General features: G+C 36.6%; 1 non-coding gene across 1 annotated transcript; it reads right to left on the bottom strand.

Moving 5' to 3' along the window:
- Positions 1-2562: 2562 nt before the first annotated feature.
- Positions 2563-2635, bottom strand: TRNAV-AAC (transfer RNA valine (anticodon AAC)). The gene has a single exon. It is a non-coding gene; the product is annotated as a tRNA-Val (tRNA).
- Between the last annotated feature and the right edge of the window lie 3365 nt (positions 2636-6000).

The following is a 6000-nucleotide window of genomic DNA, read 5'->3' as shown; positions in this document are numbered from 1 at the left end:
AGAAAAACACAATTATAGTCTAGCAAGAGGGATGGAAGAGGAGGAAAAGGGGAAGGGGAGGAGGAGGAGGGAGGGTGATTGGCAGGATCTTACCTAATGTACACAATGTGAAAGTGTTCAGCATGCCCTCTAGGTGAAGGGCTCAACTACAACTTGAACTTTACCTTAGAAATGAAAACAATATAACCTAATCATTTGTACCCACACATTAATCTGAAATTAAAAAAAAAAATAGGCACAGTAAGTGATTAACAACATTAATAATAAAATACAACAATTATAAGACTATACTGTAATAAAAGTTATTTGAATTCCCTTCCCTCCAATATCTTATTTTCAGACCAGTTGCCCAAGGTCAACTGAAAACATAGAGAAAACAAAGGTAAAGGAAACAACTGTATTCTTTACCTTGTGGGAGACGTGGTTTGGAGAACCTGATAAAGGAGCAGAAGAGTTATATATGCCTTAGGCTTACAGCAATCTAGATTGATCCAAGAGAGCTTTTTTTGTTCGTGTAGTGTGATCTTTGAATCCAGGTTCATGGATATTAGTCTGTTAATGGATTATATGTAACTGATGGCCTTCTGGTGAAAATTCAGTACTCCAACATCCCAAGAATTCCTTGCTGTTCATTCTTCTATAGTCTTCATGGATTGCCTGGTTTTGCTTCATAGTTGCAGCAGGGAATCTAGCTTTGTGAGACTGTGATAATGAATGTGTCCAAGATGTTCAGACCTTACAGAAGGCAATTTGGCAGAACCTATTAACATTAGAAACGCATGTATCCCTTGACCTGCATTTCCATCAGAATGCAAAGCATTCCTACACATGTAACAAATTATTTGGGGATTCAAATTATTGTTTTCAAATTATTTGGAGCATTATTTACAATAGAGAGATTAGGAAAAAGTTATTCATTCTTTTTTTTTTTTTTTGTAGAGACAGAGTCTCACTTTACCGCCCTCGGTAGAGTGCCGTGGCGTCACACAGCTCACAGCAACCTCCAACTCTTGGGCTTATGTGATTCTCTTGCCTCAGCCTCCCGAGCAGCTGGGACTACAGGCGCCCGCCACAACGCCCGGCTATTTTTTGTTGCAGTTTGGCCGGGGCTGGGTTTGAACCCACCACCCTCGGCATATGGGGCCGGCACCCTACTCGCTGAGCCACAGGCGCCACCCAAGTTATTCATTCTTATTATAGAATTTTATTAAATAAATTATGGCACATCTACAAAATGAAATTGTATGTATATCTAAAAAAAATAGGGAGAATTTTTATGTAGTCATTTGTACATATCTCTAAAGAAGCAAGGTAGAGAACAAATTGCTTAGAATGCTACCATGGAAGATGGAGTGGGAGAGAATATATATTTGTATTAGATTGTATGTACATGTTAACAAATCTCTGGACTGATAGAAGAAAATTTATGACAACAGCATCCTGTTCACAGCCTGTTTCTGGTTCCTTGGGAAGCAGCCTTGATTAGCTTCAGAAATTCCTAAGGGATGTGAAAGAAAATTTCTTAGTCTGGCACATTCTCTGTGGATTATCTGGGTCTGATCTACAGAAGTAAAACAACAGAAACTTTTCCTTTCCAGTCTAAGTATTCAGTTTTAAATATTGATGATGTTTTTCTGTCAAGAAGCTGTCTCTTTTTATTTAGGCATAGGTATAATGTGGAAAAGGACTTTTTTCTCCTATTTATCAAAAACATAAGAGTGAGCTCAGGAATTTTTTCTATCAGGCTTTTCCTACTTAGGCAAGCTTTTTGTTGTTGCTCTTCAGTTTCATTGTTAAAACAAGTAACTTACAACCTCTTGGTTGTAGAGTTTATTTTTATTTATTTATTATTATTATTATTTTTGGTTGTAGAGTTTGTAAAAAAGATGAGTGAGGTACAACAGGTGGATTGTAGAAGTAGATATAGAAAGAGAAAACTGCTTTATTATAGTGAAACCTCAAGCGAAAATGCTGGGTTAACATATTCTTAAATTTAAAAGAGAAATGAGATTAGTTTCTTAGTTATTGATCAATTCAGTAGATTAGTGCATCATGCTAATAATGCAAATACCAGGAGTTGGGTTGCCACAGGGGCTAGGCCAGGATCTAATTAAAAAAATAATAAAATCCTTGATAACTTCTAAGTGTTGCCACTTACCTGTTTTGTGTAAAATTCTCTCGTCGCTTAGGGTAAAGAGCAGACAATAGAATATCCAGTTCCCCACTGGGCTCAAACAGAGCCTTGTTCCTTAGAAATTCCTGAAGAAACTCTTTTTGTGAAAAACCCACAAATCTGGTTCTCAGCTTTTCAAGAAAGCCAGTCAGGCAGGCGGGATCCTGCATCATAGGCTCCTGCACTCCTAGACACTGTGCGGGCCAATGCCGAGCTTTTAAGGGGAAGGAAAGGGAACTACAATGTGCTGGGGGACAGGGAAGCAGTAGAAGACAAAGAAGACAAAGGAGGGAGGACTTGAGTTCCTTCCGTTTAGGTTGGGGATATATAGATTCTGTATGGTTCAAAAGGAGGTTCTCAAAAACAAAGTTAAAAGTAATGAAACACTCTGTTTCTGCCTGGTTTCGAACCAGGGACCTTTCGCGTGTTAGGCGAATGTGATAACCACTACACCACGGAAACAAGCTGTTAGCAAGATATGGAAGAGACTATGGATAATATAGGGATGGAACCATTTTCTACTTTTTCTTTTTGTAGTAGTCTTTTTGCATCTTTCACATTTCCCACTTACTAAAATACAAAGTACCACATCTGACAATACACATTAGTACCAAATTTCATAGACCTCTCTACATTTTTTAAAAGCCATCTTCTTGAAATCAGATTAATATTTTGTATTATTCCAAATGGCATTGAATCCCATTTCATACCCTAATTATTAGACATTATTTAGATTAAATTAAATCAAACTATTCATTATTCTATTAAGTTGGTTTTTCAAAATTTCTGAGACCAGGAATGAGAGAACCAAAATTTATGAGCGAAAATTTAAGCGTCAACAAGGAGAAGAAAGTAGCAGATGTAGAATTAAAGAAAAAATGTGTTTTAAAATCTTTAGATTATTGTACTATACTTAAAGCATAATCATTATAACTAAGCACCATGAATCATGGGAAGTCCCAGATTAATTTTCTATTCTACCATTTTACAACTTTCTTTTTTTCTTTTTTTTGAGTCCCACTTTGTCACCTTTGGTAGAGTACGGTGGCATCCTAGCTCACAGCAACTTCCAACTTTGGGGCTCAAATGATTCTCTTGCCTCAGCCTCCCAAGTAGCTGGGACTACAGGTGTCTGCCACAATGCCTGGGTATTTTTAGAGATGGGGGGGGGGGTCTTGCCTTGGCTCAGGCTGGTCTTGAACCTGTGAGCTCAGGGCAATCCACTCACTTTGGCCTCCCAGAGTGTTAGGATTACACACATGAGTCCCTACACTTGACCCAGTTTACAACTTTCTAATCTATGACTAGGAAGCATTCATTTTATACATAATAGTAAAAAGGCTAGTCCATTGTATTTCAGTTTTCAAACACCACATTTTTTTCTGTGTAAAACAGTGTAAGAAATGATTTTATTAGGATCAGTGGGTTCTAATAATATTCTCATCAAGTGTCTGAACACTTACCAAAAACAAAGACTTTTGGATAGCACACCAAGTTCTGCTGAAGTCTTTTAAGATGAGTTCCTAAGTTCAAGCACTTGTTATGAGATTTGAGCTTAACTTCTGTTCATAGAATCCCAGTAGTCCCCCAACAAGAAAGAAAGCTAGGTGAAGTAGAATTTCAAAAATACTATTTGTAAAGACATTGGAGTATTATGGAAATAATGATAACTATATGAACTGGATTTCCAGAGAATGGGGGATCCTTCTGTGGAGAGCTCATAATCACTGGAGTTTTTGTTTTGTTTTATACTATACTGAAGTGGGGTTGGTTCACGCAGGACTATTGGAATAAAAGAACAAACCAGGAAGGATTTGGGTATTTAAAGGAGCTGACATGACAGATTGGAAGCTAGAACAAGACAGTCCAAATATTTAAGAAAAAAATAGTATGAATTGTATTTGACTATTAACAAGACCTGGGGAGTTTGGCCCAAACATAGAATAAAATCTTACTTTTACTGTGTTTGAAACACAAAGTCCTGGTACAGAAGGACATTTACTTAATATATACAGCTGGTCTCTCTTTCAGTCAGTTGCCTGATTTGAAGCTGCAGGAAACTGAAGAATAATATCTCAAAATACTTGATGGGCAGAACTTCGGTCTCTATGGGCTTCCACAGCTGAAGAGACAGACATCCTGCAGGCTCTCAAAATATAAAATGCTGAAGAAAATTCAAGGAACAAGGACAAATTAGAAGTGGTACAGATGTGAAGATTTAAACAGCATGATTAGCCAACCTGACCTAATTGACATTATCTAAAACAATATATACAACAACAGCAGAATGCATGCTATTTTAAAATGCACATGAAATAGGTATCAAGATAGAATATATGTTGAGCCCTAACAAGAATGTAGCAGATTAGAATTAAAGAAAAAAGTTCTTAAAAATATTTAGATTGTTGTAATATACCTAAAGCATAATATTATAACTAAGGTTTTATTAAATGATTAATTAAAATTAATTATTTCAAAGGTTTAAATTTTATAGAATAAATTATGAAACAATGAAAAAATTATCCGGAAAATCTCCAAATGTTGAGAAACAAAGCGACAAACAGATTTCTAAATAAATAAGTAAACAAATGGAAAATAAAAAATATGTAGAACTGATTTGATAATAAAATTGTGACATGAAAAGTGGTGGGATATTGCTAAAACAATGCTGAGAAGAAAATTTATTTGTCTAAATGTTTATGTTAGAAAGACAAGGTTGCAGCCGGGCGCGGTGGCTCACGCCTGTAATCCCAGCACTGTGGGAGGCTGAGGAGGGAGAATCGCTTGAGCTCAGGAGTTCGAGACTCGCCTGAGCGACAGTGAGATCCCGACTCGTGAAAAAAATGGAAAAACCCAGCCGGGCGCCGCGGCGAGCGCCTGTAATCCCAGCGGCTTCCGGAGGCTGAGACAGAGGGGTGCCCGCAGCCCGAGTCTGAGGTTGTGGTGAGCTACCACGCCCACTGCACTCTGCTCAGGGGCATAGGGTGGGACCCTGTCTCAACAAAAAAAAAAAAAAAAAAAAAGAAAGACAAGGTTGCAGATCAAATATTTAAGCTTCCATTCCAAGAAGCTAAATAAAGAAGAGCAAATTAATCCTAAGAAAGTAAAAGGGAGGGAATATTAAAATTAAGAGCAGAAATCCACTAAAATGAAAGCAAATATACAATAGAAAAAAATCAGGGAAACAAAATAGTTCTGAGAAAGATTAATAAAATTAACAAATCAGTAGCAAAATGATAAAAATGGAGATGAAATAAATTACAATATTAGAACAAATGATAGGATTATATTATTCATATTTGTACACCAATGAAGTTAAGAAATCAGGTGAAATTTTGATGAAAAACACAATTTGCCATGGCTGACACAAAAAGGAATAGAAAATCTGATCTGTCTTATATCCCTTAAAGATGTTGAATCTCCAATTTGACATTTTTACAAAGACACTTTAGGTCCATATAGATTGACTGGCAAATTCTTCCAAATATTTAAGAAAGAAATAGTATGAATTGTACACAAAGTCTTCCAGATAATACACAAAGAGAGAATGATTCTTAGTTTATTTAATGAAGTTAGTATAACATTGATAGAAAGCCTAAGTAGAGCCCTACAAAGTAGTTTCTCTGAAATAACAATATCCAAAGTAAAACCAGGAAGGTGTTAAGAAAAGACTATTTGAAAGCAACTGGCAAAAGAAATTATACACCCAGTTGCTGAAATAGCTCAGTTGGGAGAGCGTTAGACTGAAGATCTAAAGGTCCCGGGTTTCAGCATGAGTTTTCTTACCCTTTCCTGCAGGTCAGTTCACATCTAGCAATGTAAATAAA

The sequence above is a fragment of the Nycticebus coucang genome, chromosome 9 (assembly GCF_027406575.1).
Source record: "Nycticebus coucang isolate mNycCou1 chromosome 9, mNycCou1.pri, whole genome shotgun sequence".
Classification (NCBI taxonomy): Eukaryota; Metazoa; Chordata; class Mammalia; order Primates; family Lorisidae; genus Nycticebus; species Nycticebus coucang.
The sequence above is the reverse complement of the archived record's forward strand: the minus strand, read 5'-3'. Positions and strand labels throughout refer to the sequence as shown.